Here is a 22,717-nt window from a genome sequence, read left to right as displayed (position 1 = left end):
AAGTTTCAAGCTAATCTAAACACTTTTAACAATTTCGTCCACTCGGGTAAATTTTGCAAACAAATTTGAACTTCAGACTCCATTTTTTAGCCGCCATTTTAATTTTTAATTTTTTCTATAGTCCTATCTTGTAGCATATAAATTTATTTCACTTCATTTCTAACATTTAGAATTATTTTTTTGCTATTTCGTAGTAGAGAAAATTGAAAATTAAACAAAAATTTGAAAAAATCGGACTTTTTTTATAAAAAACATTAATAAATTTTTTGTTTATAAATTTTTGATTTTTTTATAACGCCATTCGATAGAGCGCATATGAAAACATAAGAAATGATGATTGATGAATTTTTCTATTGATTTTTAAGTACCGAAATAAGTCCTCAAACTTCATGCCAAAATGGAATATTTCGAATGGTAAATTTTTTAAATTTCTGACATTTGTTTTTACAGAAAAATCGTGATTTAAAGATTTGTATGTTTTTGGGCCATGTGTGTGGAGCCGTACCGATAATTTCCGACGATGCATTTAAGTAATTATATTTTAATTATTTATATTTAACGGTGTTGCGCAATTTCAAACAGTGGTCGCCTTTTAAAAATGGCTGCTTGAACGTAAACATAATTTGAAAAGGATTTTTCTCCCAATTTGGACAATTATTGCAAAATAGGGAAAAATACCAGTTATCCTGAAATTTTGTTTTTTCATTTGTGCACAAGAAGTTGAAAATCCAATATAATACACGACGTCAAGAAGTAAAATGAGAAAATTAGATGTGTCCATTAGGTGCTGCCCTCTGGTGGTAAATTTATGTATCGCGCATTTGTTTAACTTTTTCCTATTTTACTTCCTGTCGTCGTAAATCTAAATAAATCTTTTACTTCTTGCGCGCAAATGAAAGACAAAATATTCAGGATATCTTGTATTTTTTCCGATTTTGCAATAACTGCCCGAATTGGGAGAAAAATCATTTTCAAATCAAGTATACATTTGAGCAGCCATTTTTAAAAGGCGATCACTGCGGAACACTATTAATTTTTATTTATGATAAAAAGACACTTTAAAAATTATCAATATTTTTAGTACAGTAATTTATTTTTTATTCACACCACCCAAGGAGCACGTTAGCTTATCTTGACATCACTGTAATATTACATTGGAGATTCGTTATATTACACTGTAATATTACAGTGATCTTACTGGGATATCAAAATGTCCGCCTGGAGGTAATATTACGTTGTTATATCAAGAGAATATTACCTGGTAATATTAAGGTAATATTAACGTAATGTTAAGGTAATATTACAGTGTAATATTACCTTAATATTACCAGGTAATATTCTCTTGATGTAACAACGTAATATTACCTCCAGGCGGACATTTTGATATCCCAGTAAGATCACTGTAATATTACAGTGTAATATAACGAATCTCCAATGTAATATTACAGTGATGTCAAGATAAACTTACGTGCTCCTTGGGCACAATCTGTCAAATTAGACTAGTTTTGTACATGAAGGAGGATAAGGAGTTGAAACGCCTATAGTATATTGCGGAAAAAGTTGACACCAAAATAGGGGGTTAGAGTAGTGCGGTATTTTCTCTGCCAACTGGTTACAGCGCTCACAGTGATACAATTTTTAACTATTTGGTCACGTGATCAAACGATAAAAACGTAAAATAACCTCAATGTTTTTGAAGTGAAATGACAGCATGAATGAATTTTTATATTAACCCAATATTATTTACTCATGAATTTATTATTTTATACTTACTTTTTATTTATACTTCCAATTTCAGTCATAAAATTCGTTCACACTTTTAATATAAGCCGATTCATTCAGCTGTCATATGTCCATAGAGATAATATAAATAGAGTAGGCAAGGTATGGGCGGCAGCGTGTGGGGGAAGTGTCCTGCCATAAACAGAACTACTCTGACCCCCCATATGAGGGCCAATAAATATAGGCCGTTTCATCTCCTTATCCTCCTTCATAAAACGTCACCTCGAGATAGTACTGTTCTAAGTTTTGCCAGAAGATAGGATTGTATCACACTGAGGTACCGCATTCGGTGTAAAGAAATAGTGCCAAAGGATCAGAACTGTGTAATTCAGTTAGAAAAGGTTCAACAATATTTGCGACATACGAGAAGAAAGCTAAGTGTGCTCCAATAAAGAAAGTCTTTTAGAGATTCATCCACAATTTTATAGCCATCTTGAAGAACAGAATTTTTTGGAAACTGGGAGCAACCACAGTAGGTGATAAAGTAATTTCTTCTAGTAGGCACATCTTTAAAAATATTATAAATAGATCGTAAAAATGAAATAATATTTCATCCTGTACCTTTGACGCCAATTTTCAAAATATTATTGCAAAAGTGTAATCCACAAAAGCATCTTAAGAATTTGAGGATCTTCTACGTCGTGTTTCTCGAGCCTATAATCATCTATATCTTTCAAAAATTTTAAATTCACATTTGGTCTATCCATCTAGATATGTAGAAGTTTTTTAAAATCCAAAAATTATACTTCTCTTCTAAAAGCATCTAACAAGTCAGTAACTGTCGCTCGATTTAGAAAGGCAGAAGCAAAATAATTTGTGCACACTTCGTCACAATTTGCGCTCAAAAATCTAATAGGTTATATCCATATATCTTTCTTCGAAATATGCAACATAGTGGTCACTATGGGGCCATTCAAGTATTACGTAAGCATATTTTTGAGGTTTTTAGACCCCCCCTCCCCCACCGTAAGATTTTTTTATATGCATTAGCGCCATTTTTTAAATGAAAATAAGCAATAGCTAGACCCCCCTCCCCCTTAAATGCTTATGTAATACTTGAATGGTCCCTATTAAGTTTTTCCCCCCCGAATTTTTTCATGGAAATAAGATGACAAACCGGAAACACAAGCGTAAGATATTTTTGTTTTCCCCAATTGCGTAATTTTTTTTCTTTGGTTGGTTCTCTGATAAAATTAAATTCTGACTTTTTAAGCCATTCTTTTAAAAAGCACGCTTTATTACTCATGTTTTTCTGAGGAAAAAGTTTTTTGCTTAATTTGCATAAAAATAATAATTCACTAAACACTGGTAGCTTAGCTGACAAGATTTTCGGGGCCGTTGAGTTGATCAACTGAAATAGAAAAAATGCTGTCTTTGGGTTTAATGGAACAGATTGAACAATTAACATTAAAAGTCTCTAAGACCAATAATTTCTACAGCATAAATAAATTAATACTTACAACACAACATGTATGAATAATTTATAGGGTATAACCCAGTCATTTTGGGACAGTACAACACTTACTACTGTATTAACGTTATAAAATCAATAAGATCTCTATTAATCGTTATTCTGCAGCTCCAATTTCTTTTTATGCAGGTGGTTAGCAAGCACCTTCTTTTCTACAGAGATTCATAAATGCTTTTCTGTCCTCCTCATATAATGGTCAGTCCAAGAGAACATGCATCGATGTTTCCTGTTCACCACAAGACCAATACTCTTTGTCTGTTAGTTTAAAGCCTTTCAACTTAGAGTTGAAGTCTCCATGTCCAGATACAAACTGAGTTGTATAGAAGTCATGCTCAAGTGTGCACCTCAGCCTCAATATTTTTTTAACAGAGGGAAAGAAGCCAAGTCGTCAGCATATGTCAAAAACTTGATGCCTCTCCTTTCCCGTCTCTTCAATGGTTCATCCATTAGGAGATTCCAGAATTCTGGTCCATTCTCGACATCTTAGTTGATACAGAATCGAGCTCCATTTAACATTGTCAAATGCCTTAGTGATATCAAACTACATGCCCAATGTCATACTTTTATCGGTTCCTCTTACTAGACTTTGCATTTCCACTATTGCATCAGTAGGGGATCTGCCTGTTTGAAAACCATACTGTTCATCCGAGTTAAATGTAGGGTGATCAAGCCAGGGTCTCAAGAAGTTCCTGATTAGCTTTTCCAACACCTTACTTAATACTGAGAGAAGGCATATTGGTCTATATGATCGTTGAAGAGTATAAACCTTCTCTGGAGACTTTAACATAACTCTGAGAACTCCAGTCTTTCTTCTACCAACTTTAAAGGTACACAGACGACTTGAGTTTTGAAATGCAGACAGATCCCACTGGGAAATAAAGGCACAGACACAATGTGCCGTACTTACATCCTTGAGAAGCATTGCCGTATACTCTGTCTGCGTTATTACAATGCTGGCCCACGGGGGTTCATCTATTTTATAACCAGTAATGATCTGGTTTGAATACTTTCCTAGGCCAACAACTTGATTTTTGTATTGATAAGGTTCGTCGCAGTTCTTCCTCGTCCTACATTTATTTACAACACCTCTAACAAAAAATGGTTAGGTTGGTTGAACACCGTAATTAGTTTTGGCTCTTAGCATTTCCAACTCTAACTTATAGGTAGGGCAGTTGGCTTTTGCTTGTTTTCACGACTCGGGCATTTGGCATATTCATGTCCCTCGTCTGCACAATATGAGCACACATTTGTCTCCTTCTGACAAAACTTGAAAATATGTCTAAACTTTAGAGACTTATAACATCTTAATATGCCACGGTACTCCTGCACTTTGCATGACTGCCAGTCGATGTATATCCTCTCGCTACCATTCCCGTGCAGGATATTTTCTCATTTTAGGTGTCATTTATTTATAATACTAAATATACCAACATATTAGCTCAGTCGGATAGATGCCTCGCTTGGCGGACGTTTTAGGACCAATGGTAAGTACCCTTGGTTCGCGCTCATTTGGCTTGGTATTTTTCCACCACGTGAGATAATCTGAGCGGGAGGTTTGACGTCGAGGTATAATTATGTGTGATCACCAGATAAGGATCCAATGCAAGCAAGATCCTATAGACCTCTTTGTCTACTATCGACGCTAAGCAAAGTTTTGAAGAAGCTCATAAGGAACTCTTTTGGAACATGGCTGAATTACTCGCACTACATAAGGCCTAAGCACAACTGTTCGGTTTCGGGAGACGGTTTCGGGATATGTAAGATTTACATACATTTTGAGGTTAGGAAGCCCATATCCCGAAGTCGTCTCCCGCACCCGACTCAGTTGTGCTTAGGGCTTTATCAGAGAAACAATTTGGCTTCAAAAAGGGTAGATCGACAGTGAATGCTATTGTTGAAATGCAGAAACTGGTTGAGGAAACAGATAATAGTATGGCTCTTGGTATTCTAATTGATATAACAGGTGCGTTTGACATTTTGATAAGTAATGTAGGTATTTCGTAAGGTATTTCCTTAAAATAAAAGAAAAATGTTAAATTTTAAGAATTTTCGATTTTCGGTGCTAGTGGTCAAAGTAATTATTTTTACCCAAGGGTGAAGGTTAAAAGACTAGTAAAGTATTTTTAAAGAGCCAAAAAATATAGAAGCAATTTGCCTTAAAATAAAAAAAAATTATAAATTTTAAGAATTTTCGATTTTTTGTGCTAGTGGTCAAAGTAATTATTTTTACCCAAGTGTGAAGTTTAAAAGACGCGTAAAGTATTTTCTCCAACTCCTGCTCTGAAAGGAGTACTTTTCTTGTTAGAAAAGTGTAGCGAAAGTAGAACTTTTCTCAACTCCTCTGAAGAGCGTGGCAAAAGTAAAATTTGTCGTGGCGAAAGTAAATCTTGACCTAATTTTTTTTCTTGTTCATAGACCGAGATATATTTTATGTCTAACTTCTTCCCCACTCAATTTTTGCGATCTCTCTGGAACTGTGACACTTGCTCCTTCAAATAATTTTTAAAAAAATAATAAATTAATTATTTAGCAACTAATTAATTTTAAATAATAAAATACAAAATGTGAGATAATATTTTCATAGGTTAATACTTACCATCTTACACACATGTGTATTACACTGTGGAAGGGACTAACTATAATAAGTGTTAGTAATTTAATAAATGAACATCAATTTGTTGATTATTGCATGAATCGAATCTTAAAATGTTCATTTTCCTACTCCAAAAGTTTTTTCAATAAATTCGTCCGATTTACTAAGTTTCATGTACTGAAACCGAAAGTGCGACTGAAGTTTGACGAAGGATTGTCACAGATTTAACAAATTACATACAATTTTATGATTAATAATTCAAATTTAAATTAATGTAAATAATGTGTATATCAGCTCTCAAAAAGTCCATGCAATAATTCCAAATACACTGGAACTCCCAAGAGAGTCCATCGCAGAGTCTTATGTGACTCTCTTGGAGAGTGACCTTGACCTTTTGAAAATGTAAACATTAAGGGCCGTAGAGTCTATGAAAACAATATTTGTACGTCCACAAATTTTATATTCCTCTAAAATTTCCTCTTTATTCACACCACTCTTAATTTTTTTTAACACTTCTGCCTTCGATTCAAAGCTAAGAAAAGTATTTTTTCTTTTTTGGCTCGCATTTTTAAAATTAACTATTATGAAACGAACGAACTCAAAAATATATATACTTGAAGTTTATTCTTTCTAATTAGAAATTATACTGAATTATCACTCGAAAATAAATAAATTCTTAGCTATTGTTTCACTTAATAATTGTATTGTGTTTATAATAAGTCTCGTAAGGACAGTAAATATTAAGATTTCAATATATTCTAAGTGTATGAAACAGTTACTATCTTTAAAAATAACTTTTTAATCGTTTGATTACAAAAATTATTCATTTTTAGATAAAAAAAATTGATAGTTCAAAATTAAATTTTATTTCAGTTAAACAAAAATTATGTTTCAGATATTTAGTTTAATTCTATGATACTATTAGATAATATTTAATTTAGAAACAAATTTTATGTTCAAATAAAGTATATGATTTGCATTAATTAAATAAACCGTTTTCTCAAAAATATTAAATAAATACAAAATTTGATCAAACTATTACTAAAAATTTGGATTAAATTATAAAAAAAATGTTTGGTATCAATTCATTGCAATTTGATCAATTTTATTTAACAGTGAAAAAAAGTTTGAAACAAAAAAATCTTAAAAAAATAGTATTTAAATATGTAAATAACCAGGGCCTTGAAGGAACACTTAAAATTTACACTCCTGCTTTTCGTTAATTGATTTTGACCCCGTCCATCTGTACCCCCCTGACGTCTCTAAACGCCGCGACCACAGCTGGTGACTCTCTTGGGAGTTCCAGTGTAGTTGTTCTCAATGTTTGCTTAATTTATCACGTTGTTTTGCTTTGGGCTGAATCCAACTGAAGTTTAATTCAATGTATACCAAACTGGATACTTATTCAATACGATAAATTCACTAGGGAGCAGAAAAACTCATACTCCGAATATATATGATATATTATATGTCATCACATGGACAATTACAAAACGTGCTGCATAATATCTTTTTAAGACATTATTGTACAAGTTTTATATTACATTTCTCGCAATATTTCCACTCCTTTGTTAATAAATGTTTAGCACACTCGTTTTTAACAATATTTTATTCAATAATTTGTGTTTGTTTATAATCTACAACTGTATAATTTTTACTAATCACGATTTCAAAAACAGATATTTAAATTTTGCATCTCTAAAAACATTTTAAAACTTGTTTTCTAATAAAGAAACTTCATTTTTGACATAAATAACTTGTTTCACGACGAACACATAGGAAATAGAGGATGTACACAAGCGCCGTAACATAATCCAATTAACCTATAGGCTTTCAGCAAATTTCATTGCAAGCATATTGTAAGTAGTAAAATGTCCTCACAATCCCACAGCATGTAACTTGTTTAGTAATTTTGCGCAAAGTAAACTTGCGGAAACTCAAATACTACAGAGTTAGAAGGACATTTTACAACATGCAGTAGCTTTCCTGTCAAAAATATTGTGTGTTAATCATGTTTGAATAGTGTTTCATATAGTGTTTATTCAGTGTTAATTGAATTTTTGTAAATACAATTAGGTATGGGATTCGCATAAGATGTTATTAAATTATTATATTAATAGCCCTACTGAAAATCCCCGTACAAGATCTTGTACAGGAAAATGTACAAGTTCATCAGGAGAACTTGTACCATTTCAGTCACAGAAACTGTACCATTACAGCATAAGAAATTGAAACAAGATCTTGTACAAGATATTGTTCAACATCTTGTACAAGAACCTATACAGGTACATTTTCATGTTCAATTTCTTGTACGGGATCATGTACTAGTACAAATTAATTAATAACTTTAAAGGCTGCGCAGTAGTTTTCTATGGCTTTTGCAGCTGCGCAGTTGTTCTTAGATCGCAAATGCAGAGAGTCTCTAAAAATAATGCTAAAAATTTCCTTATATTTTGCATCGTTTATTTTATTTTTTTATCGTTTATTAATTTTTTTATTTATGCAAAATATAAGGAATATATTAGCATTATTTTTAGAGACTATCTGAATTTGCGATCTAAAAACAACTGCGCAGCTGCAAAAGCCATAGAAAACTACTGCGCAGCCTTTAAAGTTATTAATTAATAACAACCAACTTTTTATCTTTACTAGAAATTAAAATAAAAAACTTTTTGTAATGTCTTTATTTGCCGTAGGGTGGGCAAATCCTTTTGAGCGGCACTGTACATGTGCTGATGGAATGTTCAATATTCGATGTGGAAAGAGAAAAGCTAGTTAAGTAGATTTGGATAAATGAGACAAGGCTGGCTACTAAACGAGGCACATCTAATGACGAAGGAAATTTTTCCGGAAAAATATTTGCGACTCTACACGGAAAAAATTCCGGGACATTAGATGCGCCGAGGACAGTGTCAACAGCAGTACATTTCATTTTGCACGTCTGAGGTGCAATTTCGAGATATCAGACGTACATAAAGGCCAACGCAGAATAGATCTGTAACCGGAACCGCAATCGTAACCGTAAGCGTAAGAATGAGTTAGAGAAGGATAAACAATATACCTATCCTTCTCTAACTCATTCTTACGGTTACGCTTACGATTGCGGTTCCGGTTACAGATCTATTCTGCGTTGGCCTTAATGCACGTCAGATACTCCAAACTGGCACAGATGGCGTGCAAAATAAATGTAGAAGAAAATTTGACACAACCTGTACATCTGACGTGCTGCAACTTTTTCCGTGTAGCACTACAGAAGAAGAAGAGGCTAAGATTGTCTGAGTCAGCATAGGAAAACCTCATGTTGCCTGAGAGTAGTAAAAAGGGCGCTTTACCAATAGTTTGACAATGCATACAAAACATCTAAGAAAGAATTGGAGCTCCAAGTGCATAGGTGCATTGGATGCGAGTCGTTTAGCATAAAAAGTAAAGAGGAGCTAATCCCAAGCCGAGTCACGGTGTCAGAGCCAGATATGTTCTGGGTGGGTACCTCCACGCGGTTTCCCTGGATAGCCCGAAGGGCAATCCAAACCCAACAAATCTCGTAGAGAACTCTGCTACCACTAATTTCTCCAACCGTTGGCAACACCATGACATTGGTTGAAGAGATGAACAACGGAATCAAAAATGGGACGCTTCATCAGGATATATGCACAAGACAGCAAAAGATAAATTATGTATTTACAATAAGTAGCAAACATAAAGATGCAAAACAAAGATTATAAACATCAAGACTGAAGGAAAGTATGAATAAAGAATGCCGAGATTATGTACCGAACACTGAAACCGCTGGTATATCTAAGGATAGGGTACAGCGTATTGGAATTCAAACAACGATCATCTACTTCCCCCAGAGGTTGGGACTTCGGTCCTCACTATGGGCATGGCGTACCCTGGGTGCCTGAGCTGAATGTAAGTAAACGCTGCTTATATCCTAATACCGTAATCAACAGGTGTGCTTCAACGACCCCTGTGATGCGTGACAGAGGAACATTGCACACTAGTTGACCCGGGACTTGGCTTAACCGCCTGGTCGCGAGATAGAAACCCTCTATGTCCTAAGCCCCAACCCTAAGCTTGAGTCGTGCGGCGAGGGGATGCGTGGTTGAGGGATGTGAATCCTAAGCACGAATGCTGTGATTTCTGTTTTAAATTGTAAGTATTTTACCGTCCCTCATTTAAGGGTTGGTGGGATGGCGTGATGTTCGCTATTCTGCTAGCGGTAAAACGCTGTCTGATGGGTGAGGGGTAAGAACCAGTTGATTTATGCCTAATAAAACAAGAATTCTAATAATTAAATAATTCTAATATTAATATTATATTTCTAATAATCTAAAATTCTAATTTTATATTATTAATTTAATGTCTATAGAGATTAAATTAATAATATATAATTAGAAGTAATATAAAATTAGAATTTTTGTCAAACATAAAAACATAACCAAAAAATGTTCTTTCTAGTTGATATGTAATCTTTAGATTTAAAATTTGTACTGCAAACTTTCATTTTGTCGGTTAATTTTTTTCCTGTTTTAAATGCAATAGCCTACTGTTTACGTCTTACAACATTTTTTGGAAGCTGATAAAGATTTTCTGTTTTTTTTCAATTCAGAGCGAATAACATTTGTTTCGTTCCCGTTTTTTCTTTTCTTTCTGTCCGCGAGTAACGATGCTCTTTCAAATTTATTATAATATATTTAATAAATATTTAAACAAGTAGAACAATTAAAAAAAAACTTGATTTAATAGTGAGAATAAAACTGAAAAACTATAAAAACGTTGATATTTACATTGAACACCATGCAGGGAGTCGTGTATATATTAGTTTAAACTCGGCCACCGGAGGCGCTAGTTTAGCTGTTTGAATCGCCAATAAAAATTAAAAATTTTAAAATAAATAGATCCCATCGTTTGCCCACAAACGGACAAGGTTTAAAAATTGATAATTTAGTGCTAGTTTCTTACAAAAAATTTTAAAATCTTATCGTAAATTATTTTAAAATGTTTTAAAAATATTTTTATTAAAAACTACTCGTGAAAACAAAACTTTCCATTATAGAAATGTCAAATTTGATAAATTTTTGACCGAGTTATAAGCATTTAAAAAAAATTTACTTAAAAAATGTCATTTTTCAAAAATCTGTATCTCCTGAACCGCTTTATGAAATTTTTTTTAAAAAATCAAGGTAGCTCATTTCAAAGATTACTAAAAGAAAAAAAATGTTTAAAAAAAATTTCAGATGCAAAAGCAATATGATTTCCGACTTGGCCTGGAATGCCCCATTGTTGAGAATAAAACAGAGACTAGGAATTCTCAATATGATATAGTTTTATTTAATAAGTAAAAACGAGAGTTTACAATAAGGGAAATTTACACCATGAGCGTGCAATAATCGAGAGAGAACTAACTAACCTAAACTGATTCTAGTATAAGCATGACTACTAACTCAACCCACCTAGTAACAAATGTTTAATTGTAAAAGTAACTAAAAATTTTAAATGTTTACTTCAACACCCATATATATAGTAACACTGTTGAAACACAAAGATGTGGAAAGATAACTTATTGCATGTTTTTTGTGAAATAGTATTTAGTCTGTGAACATAGTGGTCTTAAAACATTGTACGAATCTTGATATGTATGTCAGAAAAGTGTTTCATGATCGTTCTTCCTGATTATGAGGGACTGGTTTTAACAGTGTACTTTGAAGCCTGTAATAACTAGGGTAGTAGTCGACCACCTCTAAATTTTGAATAACGACAAATCCATATGAGATAAAAAATTTTTTTTTGCTAAACGTTGGTAGTATTATTATTAATGACCCTGTACATTTGCAATCGAAAAAAATATTGTTTTTAAAGGTTTTTGAGCCGGTGGCCGACTACTGTCTGGTTTACCCAACAATTTCTGTATTTAAAAAGATATTATACTGTGTAAAATCATAGAAGCGTGTTTTAAAATAAGGAAAATTGCTCTTTTGCAGAATGGAACTATTTTCAAACATTAATGAAATGTTTAATTGTTGGTGACATTTTCGACAGGGTTGCACTGAAAGTTTTGAAATCTTTCCACAAGCTGCGGATAAAAACTTAAAGGTTAATTGGGTTTGTCATATGTACAGATATCTACACAGGTGTACCTAAGGATAACAATATTAAATATAATAATTTTCAATATTATACAACAAAATAAAAAATTTCAAAACAAATTTTTGTAAAGAAATTGGTAAATCTCAAAAATTTGAGTAAGTTGTTAAATATTTTAAGCAGAACGTTGAAAATTTTTCAAAAACTAAATTTATATAGTATCTTGGTATGAAATATACGAAATTCCTTCTTTATGTTGTACTAATTTGACAAATTTGATTATCGCTCTAGTATTACCATATGCAGAGATGCCTTACTTTAGGGAAGGCACTAAATTGAAGTGTTTTTCCCACTTTCTACTTTTTATGGGAAAATAAATTCATAACAGAATTCGTCGCTTGGGTGATAAACCATACCATTTCAACTGTGATCTGAAAAACATACTATTTCGCGAGTGCGCTAAAAAACAAGCCACTTCGGAGACGTGCAATTTTTACGTTTATTTTAGTTTGATAATTATAAAAAGAAATGTATTAGGTTAAAAATTCATAGAGAAATATGGAAATTAGTTGTAACGCAATCTATTTCTTATTAATTTTTGAAATTGTTCATATTATATTATATTTGGGAATCAAAAATCGATATGAAAAAGTCCACATGTGGATTTCTGACATAGCATGTTTTTCAGCACATTCGCGAAATGGTATGTTTTTCATACAATTGAAATGGTATAGTTTATCACCAAAGCGACGAATAATTATACTCTTTAATTAGCTGATTCTATAAACCACATAGAAAGGAGTCAAATTACGTAAAAATAGTGCCTTTCCGCAGAGTGGGCTTCGATGCATACAATTGTACAAACACATCGCTGTTAGATATATGTGGCCAGGACGTAAACCATTCATTTGTTCGACCATATGAAATGGTACACATGTATTTCTAAGAGTATGACTGCAGTTATACCTTATAGACACTTTTATACGGTCGAATCAATAAATGTCTATTACGGCCTATTGACAAGTATGTAAAATTATTACGATCGTGCCCTTTGAGTAGAGAGAATCATAAGCACAAACGGGTCAAAGGCAGACATTATTTACATTAGCTTTTGAAGCTCTAGAAGTGAACGAATGTAAAGTTCTTTTTTTTATTGAAAAAATTTTATTTCATTGAAATGTTCCTTTAATGATTCAGAATTATTTGGAAAGTTGAAAGAAGGTTTCGGCGATATCTAACGCTATGTGGAATTGACCTGAACTAGGTTGATATTAGATGGTTACCCAGTTGACACGAAAATGTAATGGTTATATACTTGTTATATAACAGTATGTAACATATATGTTCTGTCACAAGCTTGTATTATTTCTTGATATCCAAGTACGCCGTCTGGACTCGAACTCTTGTTAACCATTAGTGCTCAACCGTTATGGTGGAGCTTTAATGGTATTGAACAAAAAAGATTGAAAACTTTTCAAAAAATGACATATGTAATAAATGTCGGGCAAAACTACCTTTAACCACCAAGTAGTAAGAAATTTCATTTAAATATGTACAGGGCGGAAAGTTAGAAATTCCTTAATACAGGAGAATTTTGCAGCATGCGTTCAGCTGACGTCGCAAGTGCACGAGGACAAAATTACCAATTTCGCTGTTCTGCACACAATATCTTTTGACCACCTCCACGATAAACAAGGCAATATATGCAGATAAAAAAAATACTTTTAGCTGGTTTAGAAGATAGCGGATAATAAATAATAACTACATTTAGGTGTTTTATTATTTGATTCATTAACTAGTAAAACTAAAACATATCTTATGTGAAAATTAATGTGCTTATATGTTTTTGACAGAGCGTTCTGTTCGTGTCGACACGAACCAAAGAAAAATGTAATACAAGAGGACATTTAAACAAAAGAAAAATCTGTCTTTGTCTAAATTGTTGAAAGCGACTTTTAATAGCAGCACTTATTCCAGATATACACCCAATATCATCTATGCCTTCCTTCCGGTTTGGACAACTTTTTGAAAAGTGGTGTGCCTTCTATAAGAATGTTTTAAGTCTATGGCGTAATGGAATTGAGTACGCCATAGACTTAAAACATTCTTATAGAAGGCACACCACTTTTCAAAAAGTTGTCCAAACCAAAAGGAAGGCATATATGATATTGGGTGTACACTTGATTACATTGATGCCTTCCTCGGACGAACGTGTTGCACTCATGGAAACATATGAGTGCAACACGTTCATCCGATGAAGGCATCGATGTAATCAAGTGTACATAGATCACTGGTGGTAACGTAGTTAGACAAGTTGAATAAAAAAATTATTATACATAAACGTGTTCACTTTTTTAGAGTCTGGAAAAATTCGAGAGGGCCGTTTCTTCCTGGCCCTACCTGTTTACTTCTATGCTCTTTCAGTCTGCGCTAACGGCAAACTGGATGGGAAATGCCAAACTCTTGTAGATGAACTGAACAGTTTCTCAGATGACCCTCTTGATAATTTAAAATAAATTAAGTCCTTAAGAGAAAACAAAATAATTTGTCTCGAAAAGGCATACAAGGCATCCATCAATAAGGGAAAAGACTGCAACCAAGAAAAATAGAGACAGGAAAATGAACTCGAGTAGTGGGGTTGATGAGGTTAATGGGTTTGTTCAGTTTGTTGTAAGTTTGAAATGTAGTTTGAGCGGAATGCGCCCTCTGTAGGAATATATTGAAGTTACTCCTCCTGTCTCTAGCTTTCTTGACGACATCAAACAAATTGCAAACAGAGATAACTTTACACAAGGTTAGGAATAAGCACGTGGAGGCCGTCTGCTCCAAGTCCCAGGGAAAGAACTCTTTTTAAAAGCTTATGTCTTAGTTCATGAAAAAAAAGTGATGAACAGAGGTGAGAACCCTGCCTTTGAGTATCATTCTGTGCTGTACAGGAATTTCGAACTTTCTTTCCTGATAATGTAATATACTATTTCACCGGCCTAGTGATATCATCGGGCATGTATAAACGTTTTTCAAACGCTAATCTTAGTAGGGCGGTAAAGGTACATTTCTCCACCCCTATGGAAGTACAAATATTAAATTAAAAAAATTATACACAATTTAAAAAAGCAGAAAAAACTTTTGAAAACATAGGGATCAAAAATTTATTTAATGATATTTAATATCAACAAATTTACAAGAATGTACTGTTGCGATATCCTATACATTTGAGGTGTTTATACTTGAGTAATTTGGCCCATTTATAAAATATACTTATTGTTAGTTAGTTTAAAATAAATATATAAAATATATTTATTTTGTATTATTTTATCTTACATACTAGTGTTTTTTCGCATTTTCATTTACCATTTCATAACCACTTAGGAATTTAAAGTTATATTATTTATTATTTAATTGAAATTAAACTATAAATATACCTAATAAATTGAAACACAACATGAAATAAATTATTTTCTTTCTGTGAATGGTTACTTAACTATGTTAATCTTCATATACAATTTTAAATATCAAGACATTATATTTTAAAAGTATATATTAATTACACTTTATATTTACATTACTTTTAATAAAATAGATTTTATTTACAAAGTGCTTTACAGTCTTTTGCTAGTGATAAAGATTGAAATAGAGTTTTTCGTATGTACAATAAATATTATTAACAGTAATATTTACATAGTTATAAAGACAGTGCTACATGGAGAGACTAGATCTTCTAATAATAAATATACTTATTTACTTTTGTTCTTAAAGACTTTTAGAATTTAGGGAATTTCAGTACATTGTATCTATAAATTTAACTTCAATATATGACAATATGATAAGTTATATTAGTTAATATGACAAATAATCTTCCGTGTTCAAAATTTAGTTTCTGCATTCGAATTAATCTTATTCTTATTTGTAAAAGAATACTTTGGTTATAGCCCAGTTTTTTTTTATTACAAACGAAATATATCAAGCGAGAGGTTTTACGTTGAAAATGATCTGTACAGTTAACTATTGTGCAGTAACACCACTAGAACTCTGCTGTCGATAAAACCGGTTGTACTCTATCTCTCCTCTGTCAAAAAAAACCCATTCGATGGGTGGTTCAGGCAAATGCGAGTACTTGTAACTTCATATCGTTCTGTAGACGCAATATTTAATAAGTATAGATTTAAGGCATATTTGTAAGAAAATAATACGGGGACACTTGTGAAAGCTAGTATTAAGGCGTACACGAGTGTATAAATAAATTATTAAAATCTGTCAATATTTAAAAAAAATTCTGCCTTATATAATCTGACAAATCTTCTGAAGTTCGGAAAAGATCCTGACGAGATGGACCCAAAACTTTGTGTGGGTCTATTATTTATTAAATAAATTTAAATGTATACTTAAACAGATGCTTACAGTATAAGCTTAAGAAAAAACTTATAGTAATACATTGTGCTGCGTTTCAAAAGTTTGCTTTTCCAATTGTAACGAATCCCGGTAAGAAGCGAGGAATAGAAAAGATTAAATTTCCAGAAATATTCTGTTAAAGAGGATTTTTTAATCTTTCTGAATAGGCTAATTTCCAAAAAAACCTCTGTGAACAGCAAAATATCAGAAAAATTAATTCTTCTCTATTGCTCGTGTCAATGAGATGATAAAAAAAGAATTAAGAGTTTTTATTTTTTTCAATGCGCAAAATTTTTCTGCTTCTCAACGTACCAAAAAAAATACAGAATCCTATCCTTTTGAATCGACAAAGTAAATCTTGTAAAAGAGAATTGAATAAAATAAGAAATAGCTATTCTTTTCAATCGACTTTAAGCGATTCTACGTAGTCAATTCAAATGAATAGAAATTGTGTATTCTTTTCAATTGGATGCTTCGAATTTTAGAAACGCATTAAGAGGAATAGAACTTTTGACAAACAATTTGAAAAAGCCTAATCTTTCCAATTATTTGTAGGAGCTCCTCTAGTTATTGTCTTAAAATAAAACGCAGTGACAGCTATTTTTCACGTCGTGTGAATTTCATTGTGATTTCAGTGCTAAATTATTAAAATGAAATATTAAAACTAGTGAAAATACGGTTAAAAACGGACAGTGCTTACGATAAAATAAAAAATTCTCTTACTGAAATAAATGAAAGACATTTTCAAGCGTTCAATGTTTAACGTCAAGTTTTCAAAACCTAACCTTTTTTCAAGTGAAATATTGAGTGATAGTAAAGCAATTCAGTGGAATAGAAATTTCTACTGATTTGTTGTACTCTCTCACTCTTTTGAATGCGCGTTTTATATTTTAGTGAAGTCAATTAAGAATAATAGATTTTGCTACTTTTCCTTGCTCCACCGAGGAATTGGATTATTTTGGAAATTCGCCCATTCAAAAGAAATAAACTTCTGAATTCTTTTCAATTCCTCGTTTTTTACCGGGATCGCATGATATTTGGGTTGACTTCGTGTGTCTTTGCCGTATTTTTTAACTTTCACGTCGTTAATGGCCAGTCTGTGTATGTACAAAGAGCCAAAAAATACAAACAGTAAAGATGAAGTTCCAAACTCTACAACTTTCAATAACAACATTTCCTTCTAAAATTTTAATCGAGAGCAAGGGTAACAGGAAGACCATCCCAGTAAACGAAAAATGATTGATGCGAATTAAATTGAACTTATAAACACCTTCAGTGAATTCAGCTTAGCTACAAATACGAATCGGAGCTATATTGTAATTCTCCTGAATTTGGCAAACCGTATTGAACATACCAATCCTTCTATTCGTACCAATTTAGTTGACAAAGTTTGGAGATTTTAATTTTTTTCATTCATCAGCACGAATTCAATGTATGCCTTTTATTTGAATGCGAATTTGTTTGCACAAATTGAATCAAATTAAATCGAATATATGAAGAGCCTAAGTAAATCTCGCTTTCTTCACAAAATCATAATTTATTTTAATTCATCTGAATTAGTTTTCGTTTACATGGATGTTTTCCAAATTTTAATGCTTGCTTTAAATATGTTCCACAAATGGAAATTCAAAGCAAATTCTGGGGCTTTCCTAACTACAAGAAACTACTTTGACTTTGCTGTTTGCATTTAGTGACTATTTTTGGGTACACCGATTGGTTAATTAAGTATTACGTATATTAAAAATTAAATAACAATATTTGAGGTATTTGTATGTATATCTAGTTACAATGACATTCTTCATACACTAATGTCCATCCATCATTAGCTCCAAATAAAAATGTTTTTTATTCACTTGTTTAATACTTTTTTAATAAGCACATATAAACTTTTTTAACAAAAATATACATTCTTGTTACACGGAAAATCTTTGTTCAAGAAAGATTACAAAATTTCTTCAGGAAATGAAGATATGGAAAAAATTCTTTCAAAAGATTTAATAGTTCTTTATAATTCTTTTGAAAGTATTCAAATTTTTTGTCATGTAAGATTTATATTTCTGCGTTTCTAAAAATTACAGAACTGCAATAGAATCGTTTGATGCGCAGTAAGCACTACGCAAGTACATCTGTGTGAGTGGTGATTAAGGCCCTAGCCTAAACTGACATAACTGACATGATGCCCTAAGGCCTAAGCACAATAGGTTCGCGAATGACCTTCGCGAACCTATTGTGCGTTGGATTTTACTGATTGTTTATTTTCGTTTTCTCCATCAACTTATATTAAATTTTAACATTTTAAATTGTGACTTTTAATTTGAAAAGGTTGAAAATCAATGATAAAAGTGAAAATTTTTCTAAACATACAACTCTGTCTCGTAATAATATTTTTCAGTACTTCAAGTAATATTTTTTGTAAATGACATGTGCTTGGTTAACGGATTATTTGAAAGTGCTAATAATGAATTGATTAATCGAGTTTTAGTTACTCAAAAATATTTGAGTGCTCGAAAAATCAAAGTGCTCAAAATTTTTTTAGGTTTAATACTGCACGTGTCGGATGGAATTTGGTTCAAGTTCGGATTGATTCTGCTCAGCTCTGCTAGAAAAACGAAAAGCTTGAAATACTCGATCGAGCTTTTTGCACAACTCTATTTAATTTAATAAAGAAAATAATAATTTACTTGATTTAAAAGAATAATTTGTTATTTTATAAACAAGGCAAAAATGACTTAAGTAAAAACACATTCTGCCTATTTTTTTAGTATATTCTATCGAAAAACATCTCGTGTTAAATAATTTTTCAATTTTTAATTTCTTTGAAATTTATAGAATCAGCTTACTCCGAATTTTTTAAATAATTATATTACTCCTCAAAGAGAGCCAAAATTGTTTGTCACAAATAAATTGTTCCACTTGAATTCGTAATTTATAATAGTAAATTATTATATTGGTTAGCATTGATTTAAGGAGTGGTTTTGCATATATATTCTTTAAATATTGTAATAAATAAATTTAAATGAATAAAACATTAAAATTTATATAAAAATATTAAAATGTATAAGTAAAATAATTACTAGCTTTTTAATTTCGTCAAAATATAGAATCTTTTCAGTCGAAAAAATTAGCCTTTACTTAATTATTCCATATTACATTTATTTCAATTTAAATTAATTAAAAAAAGTTAATTTTAATAAAACCTTATTTCTTCTCACAAGTGGCTAAGAAAACGCAGGTTTAGTATATAAGAGAGAGTCAAAGCAACTCATGGTATGTTATTTGCGTGCGTGCGAAAGCGAGCGTTATATGTATTCGTATAGTTGTAAGATAGTGTTAGTTTTAGGTGCGTTATTATAGTGTGTGTAATCTGTAAGAGAATAATATACTTTGTGTGTGTCAGTGTGTGCGCGACCCCTCCTAAACCCGTGTGTCTGCGCAGGTCTGTTCCTTCAGCGTAACTCACAGACATTTAATTTTTTTTAATTTTTTTTTTAAATTTTTTTTTAATTTTTCTTTTTTTAATTTAAAAAAAATTTTTTTTTTTTTTTTTAAATTTTTCTTTTTTTAATTTTTTTTTTTATTTTGTGACGCCTGACTTTGTGCGAAATCAGACATAGAACTCTTCTTTCAGATCTTAATATTAAAATTACTGAACAATTTATCAAGACCTTCAAAATTTTTCTTTATTTTATCAGAAAAAACCATTAGTAATAATTCAATAGACACTTTGACTATTTTTCTAAATTTTTTCCCATATCCTCAGTTCCTGAAGAAATTTTGTAATCTTTCTTGAACAAAGATTTTCCGTGTATAAAATTTTATATGATGCCTTTTAATTCTTAAAACAGAGTTGGTCACCCTATTGAAAATCCCCATATGGGAAACCACATGGGATCCTATGTCAAAAACCATGTAAAACCCTACTTCCATGAAGGAAACCACGTGGTTTACCATGTGGTTTCCCATGTCAAACCATATGGGAAATTGAGACAGGATCTTAGTTAGGAATAGACATGGGAAATTTGAACAGTTCATCTATGCATAAAACCATATCAAATCCCACATGTATTTCCCAGTCAGATCCTAAACCGAATCCCATGTGAAAAACAGTATCATTCATTTATAATTATTTTCCCAAGTCAATCCCCAAGTGAAAAACAGTATCATTTATTTATAATTATTTTCCCATGTCAAATCCTAAACCAAATCCCATGTGAAAAACATTATCCGCCTTATTGAATATCCCTACATGGGAATCCACTTGGAATTTTACAAGGGATTTCACATAGGATTTTATATGGGAATTGACATAGGATTTCATGCAAGATTTCACCTAGGATTTAATATGAGATATCACATAGTATTTTATTAAAGATCCAATGAAGAAATTTTCAAAGGATTAAAAATTATTTAATAAAAAATTAAATAATAAATAGTATTAGTGTTACAAGTCATCAAAAAAGTAAAAAAACGATCATTTGAAACACGTCCTCTCTGCTACAGGTTCTCAGCTTTTATATACTTCCAGAGTCGTCTCAACAGCGAGAGAAGTCACTTTCGCCACCTAGCGGTGAAAGTATAGGAGCGACAGTAATCTTTAACATTACTAAGGAAACCATGTGGAATACCACGTAGGATTCCATGTGATTTCCTACGTGGGGATTTACATTGGATTTTACTTAGGAATTTAAGTAGAAATAAATTCCCAAATGAATTCCTAAGTAAAATCCCATGTAAATCCCCACGTAGGAAACCACATGGAATCCTACGTGGTATTCCACATGGTTTCCTTAGTAATGATAAAGATTATTGTCGCTCCTATACTTTCACCGCTAGGTGGCGAAAGTGACTTCTCTCGCTGTTGAGACGACTCTGGAAGTATATAAAAGCTGAGAACCTGTAGCAGAGAGGACGTGTTTCAAATGATCGTTTTTTTACTTTTTTGATGACTTGTAACACTAATACTATTTATTATTTAATTTTTTATTAAATAATTTTTAATCCTTTGAAAATTTCTTCATTGGATCTTTAATAAAATACTATGTGATATCTCATATTAAATCCTAGGTGAAATCTTGCATGAAATCCTATGTCAATTCCCATATAAAATCCTATGTGAAATCCCTTGTAAAATTCCAAGTGGATTCCCATGTAGGGATATTCAATAAGGCGGATAATGTTTTTCACATGGGATTTGGTTAGGATTTGACATGCGAAAATAATTATAAATAAATGATACTGTTTTTCACTTGGGGATTGACTTGGGAATATAATTATAAATGATGTTTTTCACATGGGATTCGGTTTAGGATCTGACTGGGAAATACATGTGGGATTTGATATGGTTTTATGCATAGATGAACTGTTCAAATTTCCCATGTCTATTCCTAACTAAAATCCTGTCTCAATTTCCCATATGGTTTGACATGGGAAACCACATGGTAAACCACGTGGTTTCCTTCATGGAAGTAGGGTTTTACATGGTTTTTGACATAGGATCCCATGTGGTTTCCCATGTGGGGATTTTCAATAGGATTTTCAATTTTTTTACACTGCAGTGTAATCTGCTACATATAATTGCAAGTTTTCTTTAAATCATATTGTCATGGTATAATATTAAAGTTCTGTATAATATTTAGAACAAATATTCTATATAATTGGTTATACTTTCAATATAAAACAGTTACATAACACATTTTACATTTTAACATTAAAGATTTCAGTTATCATGCTATCATGTTTGTGACATTGTTGTAGCAAAGTCTTGTATCACCTTAAACCACAAATCTACTTCTTGATTGGAATTAATGATCTAGAACTTAAGTCACACTTAAATCCCATGATAAGTACATGAAAGTGTTATGTCATAAACATTTAAAAAAAATTTAATTTAATTTTTAATAAATTGCTAATACTGTTATGTAATGTCTTTGTAGCAATGCTAACTCATTGTTTAATACCTACTTAGGAACAAATATTGTAGAACATCTATTACACTCTAATTCTGTAACAGATACTTTATAGTTATAACATAATAGTTAAAATTCACTGTTATAGCACCATTGTGTAATACTATTATAACTAAGTTACAGATCACTGTTACTTTTCTGTTATATATTCATTATATATCAATATTGTAACATTTGATATGGAACATTTTTTTCATATTTCATAGAACAATTATAGAACGTGTCAACTGGGTAACTGTTATAAATTAATATGTGTAACAAAAATAAGTCCAAAACAATTTTTAAACATGATTAGTGTCCCTATAAAATTTTTTTTAAAATTTCCTTTACCTTTACAAATTGCATGACCATGAACGAAAAATTTTCTGTAAATTTTGAAAATGCCAATTGGCAAGATGTTAGTCGTGTTGAAGATATCGCACACTGTGAAGG

At 31.7% G+C, this 22,717-nt stretch overlaps 1 protein-coding gene across 1 annotated transcript in view; it reads right to left on the bottom strand.

The window, feature by feature from the left end:
• Nucleotides 1-21,840: 21,840 nt before the first annotated feature.
• LOC122511963 (S-adenosylmethionine decarboxylase proenzyme) overlaps nucleotides 21,841-22,717 on the bottom strand; it is a 58,461-nt gene continuing 57,584 nt past the window's right edge. The window contains exon 7 of the mRNA XM_043627546.1: nucleotides 21,841-22,708. The gene's annotated coding sequence lies outside the window, so the exon portion shown is untranslated. The remainder of the gene's footprint in view (nucleotides 22,709-22,717) is intronic.

Source organism: Leptopilina heterotoma, unplaced genomic scaffold, assembly GCF_015476425.1.
Source record: "Leptopilina heterotoma isolate Lh14 unplaced genomic scaffold, ASM1547642v1 Lhet_92, whole genome shotgun sequence".
NCBI classification, from domain to species: domain Eukaryota; kingdom Metazoa; phylum Arthropoda; class Insecta; order Hymenoptera; family Figitidae; genus Leptopilina; species Leptopilina heterotoma.
Note: the sequence above shows the minus strand (reverse complement) of the source record. Positions and strands in the feature narration are given on the sequence as shown.